At 40.7% G+C, this 22,139-nt stretch overlaps 1 protein-coding gene, 1 long non-coding RNA gene and 1 other non-coding gene across 6 annotated transcripts in view; 2 read left to right on the top strand and 1 right to left on the bottom strand.

The window, feature by feature from the left end:
- The window catches only part of LOC113614339 (uncharacterized), a 96,543-nt gene that overhangs the window by 53,885 nt on the left and 20,519 nt on the right, over nt 1–22,139 (bottom strand). The window lies entirely within an intron of this gene.
- The window catches only part of NHS (NHS actin remodeling regulator), a 349,152-nt gene that overhangs the window by 307,539 nt on the left and 19,474 nt on the right, over nt 1–22,139 (top strand). The window lies entirely within an intron of this gene.
- On the top strand, nt 76–148 carry TRNAR-UCU (transfer RNA arginine (anticodon UCU)). The gene has a single exon. It is a non-coding gene; the product is annotated as a tRNA-Arg (tRNA).

Raw genomic sequence — 22,139 nt, 5'->3', positions numbered from 1 at the left:
CCACAATAAGCAGTTAAGGGATACACAAAATAATTACATATAAAATATGATATCAAAAATAGTAATCGTGGGAATTCCCTGGTGGTCTAGTGGTTAGGACTCTGCACTTCTAATGCAGGGGGCACAGGTTCGATCCCTGGTTGGGGAGCTAAGATTCCACAAGCCTTGTGGCCAAAAGAAAAAAAAAAAAGTAATCATGAGGGGAGGAGAATACAAATGCAGGGTCTTTAAAATTTATTTGAAATTAAGAGATAAGCAACTTAAAACAATCACACACACACACACACACATATACAGACTGCTATACAAAAACCTCATGGTATCTGCAAACCAAAAATCTGTAATAGATATACACACAAAAAAAGAAAAAGGAATCCAAACATAATGCTAAAGACAGTCATCAAATCACAAGAGAAGAGAGCAAAAGAAGAAGAAAAGAAGACCTATAAAAACAAATCCAAAGCAACAAAATGGCAATAAGAACATATATATCAATAATTACCTTAAATATAAAGGGACTAAATTATCCAACCAAAAGACACAGAGTGGCTGAATGGATACAAAAACAAGACCTGTATATATGCTGCAACAAGAGCCTCACTTCAGATCTAGAGACACACAAAGACTAAAAGTTAGAGAATGTAAAAAGGTATTCCATGCAAGTGGAAATCAAAAGAAAGTCAGCATAGCAATAAGTATATCACACAAAATAGACTTTAAAATAAAGGCCGTTACAAAAAAGGACACTACGTAATGATCAAGGGATCAATCCAAGAAGATCTAACAATTGTAAATATATATGCACCCAACATAGGAGCACCTAAATATATAAAGCAAATATTTACAAACATAAAAGGAGAAATCGACAGTAACACAGTGATAGTAGAGGACACTAACACCCCACTCACATCAATGGACAGATCAGCCAGACAGAAAATCAATAAGGAAACTGGCCTTAAATGACATGTTAGACCAGACAAACTTAATTGATATACAGAGCATTCCATCCAAAAGCAGCAGAATACACTCTTTTCAAGTGCACACAGAACATGCTCCAGGATAGATCACACGCTAGGCCACAAAACAAGCCTTAGTAAATTTAAGAAAATTGAAATCTTCTCAAGCATCTTTTCTGACCAAAATGCTATGAGACTAGGTATCAACTACAAGAAAAAAACTGCAAAAAACACAAACACATGGAGGCTAAACAATATGCTACTAAACAACCAATGGCTAACTGAAGAAATCAAAGAGAAAATAAATACGTAGAGACAAATGACAATGAAAACACAACGATCCAAAACCTAAGGGACGCAGCAAAAGCAGTTCTAAGAAGGAAGTTTATAGCAATACAATCTTACCTCAGGAAACAAGTAAAATCTCAAATAAACAAGCTAACCTTATACTTAAAGCAACTAGAGAAAGAAGAACAAACAAAACCCAAAGTAAGTAGCAGGAAAGAAATCATAAACATCAGAGCAGAAATAAATGAAACAGAGACTAAAAAATAATAGAAAAGATCAATGAAAGTGAAAGCTGGCTCTCTGAAAAGACAAACAAAATTGACAAACCTTTAGCCAGACTCATCAAGAAAAAATGGGAGAGGGCCCATATCAATAAAATCAAAATTAAAAAGGAGAAGTTACAATCAACACCACAGAAATGCAAAGGATCATAAGAGACTACTATGAACAACTATATGCCAATAAAATGGACAACCTAGAAGAAATGGACAAACTCTTAGAAAGGTACACTATCCCAAGACTAAACCAGGAAGGAATAGAAAATATGAACAGACCAATTACCAGTAATGAAATTGAATCAGTAATTTAAAAACTCCCAAAAAACAAAAGTCCAGGACCAGATGGCTTCCCACGTGAACTCTACCAAACATTTAGAGAAGAGTTAAGACCCATGCTTCTCAAACTATTCCAAAAAACTGCAAGGGAAGGAGCACTTCCCAACTCATTCTATGAGGCCAGCATCACCCTGATACCAAAACCAGACAAAGATATCACGAAAAAAGAAAATTACAGGCCAATATCACTGATGAACATAGATGCAAAAATCCTCAATAAAATGTTAGCAAACCAAATCCAACACTACATTAAAAAGATCATACACCATGATCAAGTGGGATTTATCCGAGGGATGCAAGGATTTTTCAATATCTCCAAATCAATCATTGTAACACACTACATTAACAAATTGAAGAATAAAAGCCATATGATCATCCCAATAGATGCAGAAAAATCTTCTGATAAAGTTCAACATCCATTTATGATAAAAAAAAAAAAAAACTTCTCCAGAAAGTGGGCATAGAGGGAATATAACTCAACATAATAAAGGCCATACATGACAAACCCACAGCTAACATCGTACTCCGTGGTGAAAAGCTGAAAGCATTTCCTCTAAGATAAGGAACAAGACAAGGACGTTCACTCTTGCCACTTTTATTCAACATAGTTTTGGAAATACTAGCCATAGCAATCAGACAGGAAGAAGGAATTCAAATTGGAAAGGAAGAAGTAAAACTGTCACTGTTTGCAGATGACATGATACTATACATAGAAAATCCTAAAGATGCCACCAGAGAAGTACTGGAGCTCATCGACGAATTCGGTACAAAATTAAAGTACAGAAATCTGTTGCATTTCTATACACTAATAACGAACTATCAGAAAGAGAAATAAAGGAAACAATCCCACTTACCACTGCATCAAAAGGAATAAAATAACTAGGAGTAAACCTACCTAAGGAGGTAAAAGACCTGTACTTGGAAAACTGTAAGGCACTGATGAAAGAAACTGAGGACAGCACAAACAGATGGAAAGATATAACATGTTTAGATTGGAAAAAGTGATATTGTTAAAAGGACCATACTACTGAAGGCAATCTACAGATTCACTGCAATCCCTATCAAAATGCCAGTGGCATTTTTCAAAAAACTAGAAAAAATAATTTTAAGATTTATACGGAAACACAAAAGACCCTGGATAGTCAAAACAATCTTGAGAAAGAAGAACAGAGCTGGAGGAACCATGTTCTCAGACTTCAGACTATACTACAAGGCTGCAGTCATCAAAACAATGTGGTACTGGCACAAAAACAGACACACAGATCAAAGAAACAGAACAGAGAGCCCAGAAATAAACCCACACACTTATGATCAGTTAATCTATGACAAAGGAGGCAAAAATATACAATGGAGAAAACACAGTCTCTTCAGTAAGTGGTGCTGAGAAACCTGGACAGCTACATGTAAAAGAATGAAATTAGGGGGCTTCCCTGGTGGCGCAGTGGTTGAGAGGCCGCCTGCTGATGCAGGGGGCACGGGTTCGTGCCCTGGTCCGGGAACATCCCACATGCTGTGGAGCAGCTAGGCCCGTGAGCCATGGCCGCTGAGCCTGCGCGTGCGGAGCCTGTGCTCCGCAACAGGAGAGGCCACAACAGTGAGAGGCCCGTGTACCGCAAAAAAAAAAAAAAAAAAAAAAAAGAATGAAATTAGAACATTCTCTAACATCATATACAAAAATAAACTCAAAATGGATTCAAGATCTAAATGTAAGACCAGATACTATAAAACTCCTAGAGGAAAACACGGGCAGAACAGTCTTTGACATAAATCACAGCAATATATTTTTTGATCCATCTCCTAAAGCAAAGGAAACAAAAGCAAAAATAAACAAATGGGACCTAATTAAACTTAAAAGCTTTTGCACAGCAAAGGAAGCCATCAACAAAATGAAAAGATAACCTACTGAATGGGAAATGATTACTTGCAAATGATAATGACCAATAAGGGGTTAATATCTAACAACTATAAACAGCTCATACAACTCAACATCAAAAAAGCAAACAACCTGATTACCAAATGGGCGGAAAACCTGAATAGACATTTTTCCAAGAGGAAATGCAGATGGCCAACAGGCACATGAAAAGATGCTCAACATCACTAATTATTAGAGAAATGGAAGTCAAAACTACAATGAGGTATCACCTCACACCGATAAGAATGCTATCATGAAAAAGTCTACAAATAATAAATGCAGGAGAGGGTGTGGAAAAAAGGGAACCCTCATACACTGTTGGTGGGGATGTAAATTGGTGCAGCCTCTGTGGAAAAACAGTATGGAGATTTCTCTAAAAACTAAAAGTAGAACTACCATATGACCCAGCAATTCCACTCCTGGGTATATATCCAAAAAATCCATAAACACTAATTCAGAAAGATACACACACCCCAGTATTCATAGCAGCATTATTTACAACTGCCAAGATACGGAAGCAACCTAAGTGTCATCAACAGAAGAATGGATAAAGAAGATGTGGTGTACATATATATGTATAATGGAATACTACTAGCCATAAAAAAATGAAATTTTGCTATTTGCAGCAACGTGGATGGACTTGGAAGGCTAAGTGAAATAAGGCAGACAGAGAAGGACAAATACTGTATGATATCACTTATATGTGGAATGTAAAAAATATTAATACAACAAACTAGTGAATAAAACAAAAAAAGAAGCAGACTCCGAGACAGAGAGATCAAACTAGTGGTTACCATGGGGAAAGGGGAGGGGGGAGGGGTAATATAGAGGTGGGTGGGAAAAAAAGGTTATTATGGGATTATATGAAATCATGTGTATGAAACTTTTGAAAACTGTAAACCTCTATAGTATTTTAAGACTCATTCAATTAAAAAAATAGTCTATTAAATTAAAAAAATAGCCAGAAAAACACTGAAAAAGGAAACCCATAAGGGGTGATTAGCCCTAACAGATATTAAAATATTTTTAAAGCCTTTATAATTACAACCGTGTGGTACTGGCACAAATACACCAGCAGGACAGAATACAAAGGCCAGAAACGGACCCAAGTATATATGAAAACATCTGGTAACTGTGGTATCTCTAAACACTGAGTCAAAAAGATGGAGGGGTGTTTTTTTGTTTTGTTTTTTCTGTTTATTGTTTGCGGTACGTGGGCCTTTCACTGTTGTGGCTTTTTTTTTTTTAATGATGCTGGAACAACTGGGTAGCCACTTGTTGAAGAAAAACATTTTATCAGAGTTTCTCAACCTCGACACTATTGACATTTTGAGTCGGATCATTCTTTGCCGTGGGAGGCTGTCCTGTGCACTGCAGGATGTTTAGCAGCATCCTTGGCCTCTACCCACTAGATGTCAGCATTCTTCCCTCTAGTTTTGACAACCCAAAATGTCTCCTGACATTGCTACACGTCCCCTGGGGGGACAAAATCGCCCCTGGTTGAGAACCATTTAATTAGAGCCATACTTCGCACCATACACAAGATTAAACTCCAAAGGGATCAGAGACCTAAACATTAAAAAATGCAACCATACAAGTACTGAAAGAAAATAGGGGTGAATTATTCTTTGACCTCAGTCTAGGAAATGGCTCTCTAACTCTGACTCAAAATAGAGGCAATAAAAGAGAATATTGATAAATTTGAACATTCAATGTTTCTGCATGCTCAAACACCACTAACAAAGTCAAATGACAACTAAAAACTGAGAGAAAATATGCGCAACATATACCACAGAAAGACTGAATCAGGAAGAAACAGAAAATATGAACAGACCAATCACAAGCACTGAAATTGAAACTGTGATTAAAAATCTTCCAACAGGGCTTCCCTGGTGGCACAGTGGTTGAGAGTCCGCCTGCCGATGCAGGGGATACGGGTTTGTGCCCCTGTCTGGGAAGATCCCACATGCCGCGGAGCGGCTAGGCCCGGGAGCCATGGCCACTGAGCCTGCGCGTCCAGAGCCTGTGCTCCGTAACGGGAGAGGCCACAACAGTGAGAGGTCCGCATACCAAAAAAAAAAAAAAAAAAAAAATCTTCCAACAAACAAAAGCCCAGGACCAGATGGCTTCACAGGTGAATTCTATCAAACATTTAGAGAAGAGCTAACAACTATCCTTCTCAAACTCTTCCAAAATATAGCAGAGGGAGGAACACGCCCAAACTCATTCTATGAGGCCACCATCACCCTGATACCAAAACCAGACAAAGATGTCACAAAGAAAGAAAACTACAGGCCAATATCACTGATGAACATAGATGCAAAAATCCTCAGCAAAATACTAGCAAACAGAATCCAACAGCACATTAAAAGGATCATACACCACGGTCAAGTGGGGTTTATTCCAGGAATGCAAGGATTCTTCAGTATACGCAAATCAATCAACGTGATACACCATAGTAACAAACTGAAGGACAGAACCATATGGTCATCTCAACAGATGCAGAGAAAGCTTTCGACAAAATTCAACACCCACTTATGATAAAAACCCTGCAGAAAGTAGGCATAGAGGGAACTTTCCTCAACATAATAAAGGCCATATATGACAAACCCACAGCCAACATCGTCCTCAATGGTGAAAAACTGAAACCATTTCCACTAAGATCAGAAACAAGACAAGGTTGCCCACTCTCACCACTCTTATTCAACACAGTTTTGGAAGTTTCAGCCACAGCAATCAGAGAAGAAAAAGAAATAAAAGGAATCCAAATCGGAAAAGAAGAAGCAAAGCTGTCACTGTTTGCAGATGACATGATACTATACATAGAGAATCCTAAAGATGCTACCAGAAAAATACTAGAGCTAATCAATGAATTTGGTAAAGTTGCAGGATACAAAATTAATGCACAGAAATCTCTGGCATTCCTATACACTAATGATGAAAAATCTGAAAGTGAAATTAAGAAAACACTCCCATTTACCATTGCAACAAAAAGAATAAAATATATAGGAATAAGCCTACCTAAGGAGACAAAAGACCTGTATGCAGAAAATTATAAGATGCTGATGAAAGAAATTAAAGATGATACAAATAGATGGAGAGATATACCATGCTCTTGGACTGGAAGAATCAACATTGTGAAAATGACTCTACTACACAAAGCAAACTACAGATTCAATGCAATCCCTATCAAGCTACCACTGGCATTTTTCACAGAACTAGGACAAAAAATTTCACAATTTGTATGGAAACACAAAAGACCCCGAAGAGCCAAAGCAATCTTGAGAACGAAAAATGGAGCTGGAGGAATCAGGCTCCCTGACTTCAGACTATACTACAAAGCTACAGTAATCAAGACAGTATGGTACTGGCACAGAAACAGAAATATAGATCAGGGCTTCCCTGGTGGCGCAGTGGTTGAGAGTCCGCCTGCCGATGCAGGGGACACGGGTTCGTGCCCCGGTCCGGGAAGATCCCACGTGCTGTGGAGCGGCTAGGCCCGTGAGCCATGGCCGCTGAGCCTGCGCGTCCAGAGCCTGTGCTCCGCAACGGGAGAGCCCACAACAGTGAGAGGCCCATATACCACAAAAAAAAAAAAAAAAAGAAAAAAAAAGAAATATAGATCAATGGAACAGGATAGAAAGCCCAGAGATAAACCCACGCACATATGGTCACCTTATCTTTGATAAAGGAGGCAAGAATATACAGTGGAGAAAAGACAGCCTCTTCAATAAGTGGTGCTGGGAAAACTGGACAGGTACATGTAAAAGTATGAGATTAGAACACTCCCTAACACCATACACGAAAATAAACTCAAAATGGATTAAAGACCTAAATGCAAGGCCAGACACTATCAAACTCTTAGAGGAAAACATAGGCAGAACACTCTATGACATAAATCACAGCAAGATCCTTTCTGACCCACCTCCTAGAGAAATGGAAATAAAAACAAAAATAAACAAATGGGACCTAATGAAACTTCAAAGCTTTTGCACAGCAAAGGAAACCATAAACAAGGCCAAAAGACAACCCTCAGAATGGGAGGAAATATTTGCAAATGAAGCAACTGACAAAGGGTTAATCTCCAAAATTTAATAGCAGCTCATGCAGCTCAATATCAAAAAAACCAAGCAACCCAATCCAAAAATGGGCAGAAGACCTAAATAGACATTTCTCCAAAGAAGATACACAGACGGCCAACGAACACATGAAAGGATGCTCAACATCACTAATCATTAGAGAAATGCAAATCAAAACTACAATGAGGTATCACCTCATACCGGTCAGAATGGCCATCATCAAAAAATCTAGAAACAATAAATGCCGGAGAGGGTGTGGAGAAAAGGGAACACTCTTGCACTGCTGGTGGGAATGTAAATTGATACAGCCACTATGGAGAACAGTATGGAGGTTCCTTACAAAACTAAAAATAGAACTACCATACGACCCAGCAATCCCACTACTGGGCATATACCCTGAGAAAACCATAATTCAAAAAGAGTCATGTACCAAAATGTTCATTGCACCTCTATTTACAATAGCCAGGACATGGAAGCAACCTAAGTGTCCATCATCGGATGAATGGATAAAGAAGATGTGGCACATATATACAATGGAATACTACTCAGCCATAAAAAGAAACAAAATTGAGTTATTTGTAGTGAGGTAGATGGACCTAGAGTCTGTCATATAGAGTGAAGTAAGTCAGAAACAGAAAAACAAATACTGTATGCTAACACATATATATGGAATGTAAGAAAAAAAAAAGTCATGAAGAACCTCGGGGTAAGACGGGAATGGAGACGCAGACCTACTAGAGAATGGACTTGAGGATGTGGGGAGGGGGAAGGGTAGGCTGTGACAAAGTGAGAGCGTGGCATGGACATATATACACTACCAAACGTAGAACAGATAGCTAGTGGGAAGCAGCCGCATAGCACAGGGAGATCAGCTCGGTGCTTTGTAACCACCTAGAGGGGTGGGATAGGGAGGGTGGGAGGGAGGGAGACGCAAGAGGGAAGAGATATGGGAACATGTGTATATGTATAACTGATTCACTTTGTTATAAAGCAGAAACTAACACACCATTGTAAAGCAATTATACTCCAATAAAGATGTTAAAAAAATAATAAGAAAAACATATACCACAGAAATAAAAGGACTAATATCCCTAATAGATAAATACTTCTTAGAATTCAGGGACAAAGAAAGGAGCCAAAACCTGGTAGAAAAATGGGGGCGGGGGGAGAAGCCTGAACAGACAATCCAGAAAAAACATTAAAATGTTTCTTAAACTTAGGGAAAATTGTTCAAACTCACTCGTAATTAGAGAAATGCAAACAATATAGATACCATTTATCACCTATTAGATTAGGAAAAGTTAAACAATATGACAACATTCTATTGGTGAAACTGCGGGAAAAACAGGTACTCACAAACAATGCTGGTGGAAATTCAAACTTTTTGGACAACCTCTCTGGAAGGGAATTTGGCAGTATCTAACAAAACTACATATGCACTCACTTTTTGCCCTAGCAATCCCACCAAACCTTCACCTCCAATAATACAAAAAGGTTATTCATTGCAGTATTGTTTATGAGATATTGAAAACAACCAAGGTGCCTATACACAGATGGAAGTATTTAACCATTAGTGATTTTAACCCTTTTTCTGTGGTTATGTACATGCAGTGATGGAATAAACTATAGGACATCCACATAATGTAGTACTATGCAGCTGTTAAAAAAATGAGGAAGATTTTTATGAGCTAATAAGGAGTGATTTCCAGGACGTACTCTTAAGTGACAAAGGTAAAGCCCAAAAGAGTGTCTATAGTATGCTACCCTTCATGTTACAGAGAAGGGTATATATGAAGATATGCAGGTATCCACTTATTTGTGTAAAAGAAATAGTCAATTCTGCTATAGCACAACATAGCCATCCTTATAAATCTCTACATTATGCAGAACTGCACAATAAAAACCAAAGGGTTTATAGAGAAAACAGAGCACAACACTCAAAAAGCTTCTGTGACATACACACACACACACACACACACAGGAACCTAATAAATAAACAGTAGCACAATTTTACACATGTGAAATGGTTAAGAAATACATAATACATGTGTCACTTTCCCTAAAAAAGGCCCTGAAGTTTGCTTGTGGAGTGGGCGTCAGGAGGCGGGGTAGATGCAGGGGTACCTGAAATCAGAAGGCAGGCTGTAATAGCAGATGTGGACAGGGGTGGCTGCTAAGACACGGGGTGAATCGAGGGGGCACAGAGGTGTTTGAGGTGTGTGTATTTTGTGTGTTTTTACACAGCTCAGGTCAGCTGGGTGCAGTTTCTGCATTCACCTCGAGTTTCTCATATGTGAAATTGTGCCTTAACACACGCAAAATTCACACTAAGCTCAACTTGTGCTCTAAGATATCAATCACGTTGGAACAAATTCACTTTTTCAAAACAAGAGTTACAGCAGAACTGACTGTATAGGAGAGATAAACCAGAAGCTAATGAGACTGGTTTACCAACAGGGCATAGGTGGGAATGGGGTAGAAAGAATGGGGGATGGGAAGGAGGTAGCAGGGTCAAGGCAGCGTGACACTTCTCTGAGTATATTTTTGGGGAGCTCTAACCCTTAGAACCTAGGGTAATGTTTCACATACCCCCCCGTAAATAAATAATTAACATCAGCCAGAATGTAAGGAGAATCCAAAGTGGAAAACACGCAGTAACAAATAAACCTAACTATATTACAAGTGAATATCCTAACCACACTGAAGGAGATGGGGAAGGAAATAGCTAACCTAAGTAACTTTGGAAAGAAGTATTTTTATTTTGTTGTTTTGTTTTAACCACAAATATTTATTGATGGATTGATGAATATAATTTTAAACAGAGCAATAAGACACAGCCATGGATTAAAACAGTGTGCTATACTGCCAAAAGAGGGCAAAGGCATAAACTCGGGAACTTTAAATATTCAAGTCAAAGAGCCTCTGAGGTACTGAATAGAAAATTATCAGACAATCTTCCCTTTTACACAGTTCCTGTGTTACATCACTTGATCCTAAAGTCAGAATGGTACGTCATACAGAATTTCTCATTCATTTATACTTGAGCCATCTCGCCTGGCCACTCCTCTGTCCCCCATTCTTTTCCCTTCCCTTTGCAGTGGTGTTCTTTGGCCATTCCCTTTCTAAAGAACTGCTTCTTCTTAAGCAAGAAAGCAAGCAAGCACGTAGTGAGTCAGAGAATGTCCACCACAGGCAGATACATGCATGAATGGACTTAGGTGTTAGGATGGCAACAGCCTAATTCAGTGAGGTCTAAACTAAGCTGACTGGCAAAGAAGCTGCCCTGGCTCCTGGCTCGCTGAAAGGTCTACAATTGTACCTCAGGTTGTGCCACCATTGCCAGACCCCGTGTTTCTAAGCGATTAGCAGTGGAGGTAGGAAGCCAATGTAACCAGGCAGCTAATGTGACAATACAGTCAATGCTTTGAACCTCTACTGGGAGCTGACTATGGCTTCTGACATAATCATTGGCCAAGTGCAAAAACCTTCAGGATACTGAGGACGATCTTGAAATCTCTTGGACAGGATGAGTTAGGCATCTCCATAACTCTAATCTTTCTACTTGGAAACGTGAAGTGAAAAACATCCCAGGGCATGCAACACTGAGGTATAAGCCACCCTACAGAGGTGGTAACACAGGAAGCTTTTAGGGTGCCCAGCCTCCTTGTTCAAAGAGCCATGAGGAAGTCCCCAGGCAAATTGTCAGGGCGGCTCTTCTGGTGGCGACAGTGCCCCAAAGCTGACCGGACCAGCAGGCATATGGCTATTTACTGAAGAACCAACCCTGTACTAACAAGAGTAGCCACAGAGTAGCCACCCTACGTGTGCAGAATCAGAGGCCAGAGGTCGAGTGACCTGGGCAAGCCACCTAGAAGGGATGGCTCGACACATTTTAAGAAGAACATTTCCATCCAGTAGCCCTTTGATGACAGAGCAGAGTACAAGGGACCAACAGATGGTCACATTCTTCTGAAGAGAGATGCTCCTGGGGAGAGAACATCCCAGAGGCTCATTTGTGAGCAAAGGGAAATAAAAACTGCCAGACCACAGAACCACCTTGTCAAGTTAGACATATATTTAAGGGGGTGCCTGGTAGAAGAGAGCGGATTTTGAGGTGGAACAAAGAGCACGCAAACTGAAAGGTCTAGTGAATGGGGGGTTGGGGGACAGAGAAACAGGACGCAGAGGACAACTGGGAAAGGCTGAAGGAGCATGCTGAGGCCCAGCGGGAGGGGAAGCAGCATGGCCAGTCGGCATCCGTGAAAGAGCTTGCTCGGCTGCTTCTTGGCTTGAGTCCCTCTCTCACTTTCTCAGTCTGGATGGATGTATGGCATTCAGCAGCATAACTGGGGAACTGGTGAATGGGTAGTGAAGAGAAATAGACTGGGTGTGCCATTCTGTAATGCCCCGTGTACTGGGAAAAGCCAGTATCCATCTTGATCTCCTCAAGCTCTTCCCTCCACAGTAACGTGGATGTCTGAGATCCCATCCCCATGCGGGAGCTTCCCGGGGAGGAGCCGCGGCTAAAGCAACCATGTAGATGAAAGACAAAAGGAACTGTACACAAATATTGTACTTTAGTTAGTAAATTTGTTCTTTACAAGAGAATGAGTTAGAAATTCTGAAACTACTTTTTGTGTATACTAGGATTGAACAAATAAATAAACATGTTATGGATAATGACAGTTTGTCACCATTGGAGAAAGGAGTTAGAAAGAAGGAAAGAAAGACATCAAGGATGAATACTGTGGTGTTGGATTAGAATCTAAAGTATCAGTATAAATTCATACATATATTCTCATACACACACATACACACATACATGGATATGCAGGTGGGTAGGCACAAAATAAATATGTGCACATGTGCATGTATGAGTATACAAACGTATTTCCTCGCTCTGTCACCTGAGAGTGCCTTAGAAGCAATGACACTCTGGTAACACTGAGCACATCTAGTGCCCAGATCTTGTTTCTAAATACCACTCTCTGATAAGAGAAACCAGGACTCCTTTCCAGGGCTGGCCAGGGAAAACAGAAGATAAGCCTGGAATATCTTGAGAGGCCAGAAAGCAAGAAAGTACTAAAATAAATAATAATAGTGGCATGTCAGAAAGGCACAGGAGCCAACTTGAAGGTGCTCCCAATGGCCAAATCTGGGACAATACAATAAAGATAGTAATAGATGATAACACACAGTATAAAAGAACTGTCTATGAGTCTATACTGTCTATAAGTAATTGGGATAAGTAAATGAATACATGGGGGTGGGGTACCTCTTCCTTACAGAAGAATTCTAACTAATAAATGTAGAAATACTGATGGAAATTTTTTTAAATCACTGTTAGCCAAATATGACAGCAAAACTTTTCACAGACAGTAATCATCACAGGATGCTAAAATAGTTGGGTGAAATTATGTTGAGAAACAGGATATTTGCATACTTTCAAAATTTCGCCCCACAAGATACTTGTTGATTACAAACAGAAAATAGTAACTTCAGCTGCAAAAGCCTGGCAGACACGATCTTAACCAAGTGATCAAAGGTAACATCCGCAGTAAAAGGGCACGCCTGTACATGAGCCCCCTGACATCATGCACTGAGGTAACACTTCTGTGGGATTCTCGCTAAAAATGAGTAACCTCAATCTAATCATAAGACAACATCAGACAACTCCAACTTGAAGGACATTCTAGAAAATAATTGGCTAGTACTCTTCAAAAGTATCAAGGTCACGTAAGGCAAAGATTGAGGGACTATCACAAACTGAAGGAGACTAAGGAGATTTGACAACTAAATGCAATGTGAGACCCTGGACTGGATCCTGGACCAGAGAAAGGACATTAGTGGGAAAACCGACAAAATCCAAATAAGGTTAATAGATTAGTTAATAGTATTTATGAATGTTAATTTCCTGGTTTCAATAAATGTACTATGGTTATGTAAGATGTTAACATTAGGAAAACCTAGATAAGGAGTATGTGGAAACTCTACTATTTTTTTTACAACTTCTCTGTTAAGTATAAAATGATTTCAAAATACAAAGTTAAAAATACATGTAAACTCTTAGCCATGGATATTTCACAATTGGGACTTACACTCCAATGCCTATGATACATATATGGCTTCAGGATAAGGTAGGTTCAACCAGGAAATGCTTAGTTCAGAATTTCTTTACTTTAAATAGCAAAATTTAGAAGACCACAGAAAATCTAATCTCAAATGGTTAGAAGTTGCCATGGTATATGACACTTTGGCCCTTAACGTACCATCATGGCATAGATTCCCATTTCAGAGTGTGGAGTCAGTTTATCATAGCAGTTCACCCTGATCCCCTGCTGAATGGAATGTCCAGCTTATCTGTTCTCATCAGTCAGGGCCCTTGGTCCACGCCCAGATCTGCGAATACGAATACGTGGAATATGCACGTGCTCTTGCCCTGCGTAAGCCTAAGGCAGGCATTCCCAAGAGATTATAGCACTCTTTCCCACACAGTCCCCACCGCCCCTACTGATCAGAGTCAGCACTTGAGCTGAACCATCTATTGCTGTGTTCGGCCTGCACTCAGGTCTATGGGGACTCTTGAGGTCTAAGTCCCTGCTTAGATTCTGCTGTCCAGATAGACAGGCATGGAAGTCACCCTTCCTCAAATATGGGAAGAGACTCCAGCAGTCTCACCAGTGTCCTTCTCCAAGCTTCATCAGTGATCCAGGGTGGACTGTCTAATGGTCCCTGTGGTATTAGATAAAGATGCTTGACATGAGATGGAGCCTGATGACAAAAGTTGACCAGGTTCCAGAGAAACACTGAGGCCTAAATCCTTATCATCAGGAGTGACAGTTAACTTATTCCAATCGTGTTCACAGTAATATTCTTTGTCAGACTTGATAAAATGAACGAGGAAAGAATATCAGAGATTCTTTGTCATTTCATAGCCTGACAGTAGTCTTCTAACTTATCACACTGTGGCATCCAGGGATATTAAAATAAAAATCTGTCAAATCATACTTTTCTTATTAAGGGGATGCATTTGCAGGACAGGGGACATTCCAACAGCCTTATTCAGAAGTAAATGGAGGTCATCACTCAAATTCGGACCCAGACCCCTTTGGTCATAGTCCAGAGCTATAAACAGTGACGATGTTTACTCTTCCATTTTCTATCGAGAAGAAAAAAATAGGACTTACCAGAAGGCAGCTTCTGAGAAAAACTAAACTAGCTTACAGAAGAATCAGAAGGCTGAGAGTGGAGTTCCGAGCCAGGAGAGATTAAAGACTAGTGCCGGCAGGAGAGGGTATTTCAGTAGTATTTACCTGCCCTAGGATAAAGACCTTCTCACTGCCTCACCCTCTCTCCCATCCCCAGCTCCCTCTTCTCTTATCCAGTCTCTCCCCTCCTTCCCTTTCTCCATGGGTGCACATTAGAGATTTTCAATATTCTAGTGGTTTATAAGAGTTAGGACTAAGAAACGCTACCAAGCCTTTCCTTTGCTATAAAAGAATTATACAGGGCTTCCCAGGTGGCGCAGTGGTTGAGAGTCCACCTGCCGATGCAGAGGACACGGGTTCGTGCCCCGGTCCAGGAAGATCCCACATGCCGCAGAGCGGCTGGGCCCGTGAGCCATGGCCGCTGAGCCTGCACGTCCGGAGCCTGTGCTCCGCAACGGGAGAGGCCACAACAGTGAGAGGCCCGCGTACCGCAAAAAAAAAAAAAAATAATAATAATAATTATACATACCACAGAGTCCCAGACAAGTCTCGTTTTGCTTTTACAAAATATCTTCATAGTTTTGCAAGCTCTCTCAGAAGCATTCTGTTGTTTTATGACCTTTCTCAGAATGGTACTGGCCATCCAAATTAAGTCTCTCTTGCTTCAGCTTAGGTATTTCCCTTTATCTCATCTAGTTTGCTCCTTTAAACCAGTTCAGAAAAATTCTAACTTTGGTATGAGAACCTTTGACATACAAATTCTTCCCTAATACTAAACCTTCTATTTCTCCATTCTGCCTAAAGAAATAATTTCAAATCCTTAGCCCAACTACTCTCCAGCCTCTGTGCAATCTGGTCCTAACTTACCTTTCCAGATGGATTTCCCACAAGTTCTCTGTACACACCCTAGATCTCAGCCAAACCAAACTCCATGTGCTTCTCTAGAAAAATATCCTGCACTCTCAAAACAGTATTGCCATTTGGAATGCCCTTTCCCCTATTATAGCTTCTTATTTATTTCTTCATTTTGAGAAAAAAAAAATTAACCCAACACCTACTATTAATAAGTACTGGAAGGATACAAAAATGAATGAGACATAATCTCTGCCATCCAGAGTACATGACTACTAGAGGAAATTATGTGGTATTGAGTATCAGGTGTTAAGACCTAACTGGTGTGGGGTGTTAGAATGGGGTCAATGTTAGGATTAAACTTCATGGAAAAGGTAGCATTTGAGAAGACCCTGAAGGATGGGGTCGAATTCTGAAAAAGATTGCAGGCCGAGGAAACCATGAGAGCAAGCACACAGAGGCGGGAGAAAATGGAGCGTATATACAGAAATTCAGATACTTTGGTTGGGCTGCAGTGCTTCAATAGACCAGATCTTGAAGGATCTTGAATGTCAGACTAAAATGTTTGAATTTATTCCATACGCAGAGGAAATTATTGAAGGGTTCTGAGCACACAAATAACATGATCAGAAAGAGCAATGCTTTATGAAGGTACGAGGCTGTGTGTGTACAGGATTAATTTCCTCCATTTCTAGTATGGTATTTCTTCATGGTATACTAGGGAGAGAAAAGCCTGACTTGAGTTTCAAATATAGGATTACAGGAGTGGGGATGCCTATCACACCCTCCATTTAACTCACCCGTCTGGTCTTTGCAGCAGGTAGACAGATCCGGGAAACTGGCCATAAGTAGTTTGTGACTCTGTAGCTGCTATTCCAATATGGTATTTTTCTTAGAGTAAATCAGCACAGCACCTAGCATGTGGAACACAGCTACTGACCCTAGCAAATACTTTTTCCCTCTATACCCATTTTCAAGGGTCATCAGAAGCAATTTGCTTTTGGCACTATGTCAGCTCTCCTGCTCTCTGCCATAAACTGCAGAGATCATTATCATCTTGACACCCCACGGAACATCACACTTGTTCATGTTTTCCTCCCTTGACTGAGGAACTGGAAGTAGCAAGCACTTCAGATGCCTCAGACACAAGCAAGCCAGGGGCAAAAGCCTGGTACTTCATCAGTCAAGGTCCAGTCAGGAAAACAGAAACCACACCAGTTATTTTAAAAGAGAGAATTCAATACAGTGAAGGCATTATAAGACTGACATGGCAAATGGGAAACTGAGGTGACACAGATATAGTGACTGCAGAAAGCAGCTGACACTCCGAGGGCAGAACCTAAGAAGGAGCAGCTGGTGCGGAAATGTTTGCAGAGTCCCAGCAATAACAGTGCAGAGTATGGAAGAATAGATTTGCAGCTGACAGACAACAGCTTAATAGCCAGCACAATAGCTAAGGAAAGAATTACCCAATGAGTCTGGTTCATATTAAATATTGTGAGAAATAAAGAAAATTCCCTATTGCAGACTTTAGCTTTGGAATTCTTTCTTTCTTTTTAAAACATTAGCCTGACTGTGGAACAGCCAATAAAATTACTTGTTTGTACACATCATTACAGAACATTCTCAGGTTGACATTCTCTTGCATGCCTGAGACATTTCATTGTTCAGAGTATAAGCAGACAATGGAATACTACTTGCAATAAAAAGGAACGAATTACTGATACACACAAAAAAGGATGGATCTCAAAGGCATTATGCTGAGTGAAAGAAGCCAGTCTCAAAAGGTATGATTCCATTTATATGACACTTTCAAAAAGACAAAACCATAGTGATGGAGGACAGACTAGGGGTTGCCACAGGTAGGAGGAGGGGGAGACTGTGACCAGAAAGGGATAGCACGAGGGACTTTGCTGGGATAATGGAAATTGTTCTGAATCCTGACTGTGGTAGGGTTACAGGAGTCTATGCATGTGATAACATTCATAGAGCTGTACTCAAAAAGGAGTCAATTAAAAAAATGAAAAAAACAGGGGGAAGGTAAAGAAGGAGCATGCATGGCTTGTGTGCGAGGAAGTATTGCCTTTTTGTTTTTGTTTTTTAAATCTGCTGTGGTAAGGCCAAGTATGACTCCACGGAGCTTTTGCCACATCTGGCCTGAGTTACAAGGGGAAGGTGTCCCTTGGCGTGAGACCGGATGTTCAATAGCTCTTCGGTTACCGCACACCTCGGAGACCCCAGCTGAGGGCAAGGCACAGAGGGTGAGGGAGGAACCTCCCTACGCCTCTGGGCTGTTCTGGGACTCACACTGCCAGCTCCTATGATCTAGGGGAGGGTATTTGTGCTGTTTGCAGCAGTTCAAAGCCTCCTTCTTCCCTGCACTTCAAAGCCTGGCCTGCTTTTCCCCCACTCATGGCTTTTATTTGGTGCTAGCGACCTTTGAGGATTGACGCTGAGTGGACCTTGGCAGTGACCCCACTAATTGGCAAAGCTGGCCACAGGGGATGAATAAGATACTCACTGGCAGCAACATCACAGTGACTGCGGTCCAGTGAGCCTTGTTTTGTGTTCTTGGCAGTCCAGAGCAGTTCCCACGAATAAACAACTGAGCGGCGGTGGGAAGTGTGCTTCCTCCCAGCCTGCCTGTAGTCCTCTTTTCCATTCGCATGGAGACTACTTTCCACACATGCTTCAAAATGCAATTTTGTTGTGCTCTGCACATTTAAATTACTTCATTAATAGAATGCCATTAAACAAAGGGTTGCTGAACTTTGAAATACATACAATCATTTTGCATTCCATCACCCTAAGAATTTTTGTTCAATTCCAGCTGAGATCAAAAGGAGGGAGATTCTCTGCAGTTCCAGTCTTTCAGAAAGCCTCTCTTAGGGTGAAAACTGCACCACTGCCATTGCCACCGCTGTTCAAGCTCTGCTCAGTAGGGGCAGATCTCTCTCTCATACACAAAATGTCTATCAATCTATCAACAGAATGGGATTCAAAAGTGAATGAGCACGGGTACTCTTTTGTGTGTGGCTTCTTTCGTTCCACATGATTTTTTTGAGGTCAATGTTATACGTATCAATGGCAGGTTCTTGTTTATTACCGTGTAGTATTCCATGGTATGAATACAGTAGTCCACAACTTGTTTATCCTTTCTGCTGTTGGTGGATATTTCTAGTTAGGGCTTTTTTTTTTTGCGGGGGGGGGGGGGGGGGAGGCTTTTATGAATAAACTTGCTGTAAATATTTTTGTGAAAGGCTTTTTGTGGACATACTCATATTTCTTACTTCCGTATACCTAAGAGGGAATTTAAAGGTAGACATATGTTCTATTGATACAAATAATAAATGCTGGAGAGAATGTGGAGAAAAGGGAACCCTCCTACACTGTTGGTGGGAATGTAAATTGATGCAGCCACTATGGAGAACAGTATGGAGGTTCCTCAGAAAACTAAAAATAGAGCTACCATATGATCCAGCAATCCTACTCCTGGGCATATATCTGAAGAAAACTCTAATTCAAAAAGATACTTGCACCCCAATGTTTATAGCAGCACTATTCACAATAGCCAAGACATGGAAACAACCTAAGTGTCCATCAACAGATGAATGGATAAAGAAGATGTGGCACATATATACAATGGAATATTACTCAGCCATAGAAAGAAAACTGAGTTATCTGTAGTGAGGTGGATGGACCAAGAGTCTGTCATACAGAGTGAAGTAAGTCAGAAAGAGAAAAACAAATACCGTATGCTAACACATATATGTAGAATCTAACAAAAAAAATGGTTCTCGTGAACCTAGGGACAGGGCAGGAATAAAGATGCAGACGTAGAGAATGGGCTTGCGGACACGGGGAGGGGGAAGGGTAAGCTGGGACGAAGTGAGAGAGTGGCATGGACATATGTACACTACCAAATGTAAAATAGATAGCTAGTGGGAAGCAGCCGCATAGCACAGGGAGATCAGCTCAGTGCTTTGTGACCACCCAGAGGGGTGGGATACGGAGGGTGGGAGGGAGGGAGATGCAAGAGGGAGGGGATATGGGGGTATATGTATACGTATAGCTGATTCACTGTGTTATACAGCAGAAACTAACACAACACTGTAAAGCAATTATACGCCAATAAAGATGTTTTAATAAATAAATAAATAAAAGAAAGAAAGGGATGACTTGGAAAAGCAGACATGACAATGATAAGGCCATTTTCCCAGTCCTGAATATTGGTGTATTTTAGCACTTGAAATAGATATTAGTGTATACAGTGGTTAAGAGAAGAACTCAGTAGGCACCTGTTCTCAAATATCTTCCTCTTAGCCTACAACCACTGTCCAGAATTCTGCTTGAGATTTATTCCTTTGGGTTTATCACCAGGAGTTCTCAGCACGTTGATGTGAGCTCATCTGCAGGCTTCTTTCCAGCCTCGCAACTGGCTGGGAGAGTGGCGTGAAGGGTTTGGGCACGTGGGGTGCTGCATTCAGGCCCTCTGGGGAAGTGTGAAGGCCTTGCTTTGCCTGGGAAAGAGTGGTGACAAAGGAGGAACCAGGAAAGGGACAGGGAAAGCCTAGGATGGGCCCTAAACTTTGACTTCCCTCATCGTTTTGTTTTCCCCATGGTTGTACACTTTGGTGAAGGTTGGAGTTGAGAAGAAAGGAAAGGGAGAAGCACAGTAGGAGTTTAACGTGATGTTACTGAACATGTTTGGAAGATAGGAGCCCAGTGTGAGCCAGTAGGAGACTCTGGGACATTCTCAAGGGAATAACAGTGCTATGTAATTGTAGCAGTAAGAGCGATATGTGAAGAAGGTATTGCCAGACTCTTTTAAGCCTTCCAGAAAGATCAAAGCACTTCATATTTATGTACAACACATACACACACTCCAGTGAAGAAAAATCTGAGGCAGCCAAGTTCCCCTCTATCTCACAGACAGGCCATAATACGTGCAGAAATGCAAAGACTCGGTCTAAGGACAACAAGCCCCAGGGTAGAATGAGAATAAGATCTCAGCTCACCTACTAGGAACCCAGCGTGGCTTGCAGTGGACATCTTCGCTCTAAGGTTTTACTCCTGTATTCCAGTATGCCACGGCATCCGTTCTCTAGTAAACAATTCTCATGTTTAAGACAGCATGATAGTAATAAATCAGCTCGGAAAGTCTACTGCTATAAATGCCATGTGGTATCGGTTAGATCACAAACCAAAGCCAATTTTTCAAAACACTTCCTGCTGGAATTACCACAACATTTTAACAGATGTCTTTTGGAAAGTTCTGAAGCAAAACAAGCCCCCATCAGAGTATGAAATAAAACCGAAAAGAAAGTAAACTGTGGACGGATTATTTTTTTTCTTTCGGCAGTAAGAGAAAGATTGGAGAAAGTCTTGAGATCTTTGGAGAAATACTTGTTCATAGCCACAAAAGTGGAGAAATTAACTTTTCTCTCACACACACACCACAAGGAGAAACTGGGGTTTGGAAAATATTCCTTCATCATTCACCAAAGAAATTTCTTTGACAGCTTTGAGTATAATGTCTGTTATTTCTTGTTCCGAACACTGGTTATAACTCCAGCTTTTGTTGAAGGAGTTCCATAGGAAGCTAGGGTAACAATTTGAGGCTATAACTAATGGGGCCAGCAGGGACAGAAATGCAGTGAAAGCATCAAAGAAGCATCTTTTGTCAGGGACAAGATGACTGGTGGTGGCTGATTCTAAAATGGTGCAGTACGGAGTCTGAGGCCTCTCAAAATCAGTGGGAGGGCCAGAGTGGAAGCCTGGAAAAGGAAGGAGATATTTCTTTTTGCACCTTTCTTCAATGTTTTGTTATGAAAAGTTTCATGAAAAGTACAGAAAAGTCAAAAGAACCATACAGTGAACACGCATATAACTCATGAAGGTGATATTAGTTTTCATCTGACAATTTGTTTATACTGGGGCTGATTCTGACCCTCATCAAAGAAGTGCTTTCGAATGAATGAATGAGTGGTCTAACAATCTTGCCACACACTTATTCTGGGGAAGCCAATGTTGCTCACTGCTACTCGTGCATGGAGTAATAATTCCAAAAGCAGATTTCCCCATGGGTCTGCTTCTGTCATCTGCTGTTTTGGATGCTTCTTGTTCATGCTGATTTGTCTCCTCCTTGCCTTGTTATCTTTGACTTTGTGCTGGATGTTATACTGAAAAATTGTATGTAGAAATAATTTGACAGCTTCTTTATAGAAGAT

The sequence above is a fragment of the Aethalodelphis obliquidens genome, unplaced genomic scaffold (assembly GCF_003676395.1).
Source record: "Aethalodelphis obliquidens isolate GAN/ISIS:26980383/991018 unplaced genomic scaffold, ASM367639v1 scaffold94, whole genome shotgun sequence".
Classification (NCBI taxonomy): Eukaryota; Metazoa; Chordata; class Mammalia; order Artiodactyla; family Delphinidae; genus Aethalodelphis; species Aethalodelphis obliquidens.
Note: the sequence above shows the minus strand (reverse complement) of the source record. Positions and strands in the feature narration are given on the sequence as shown.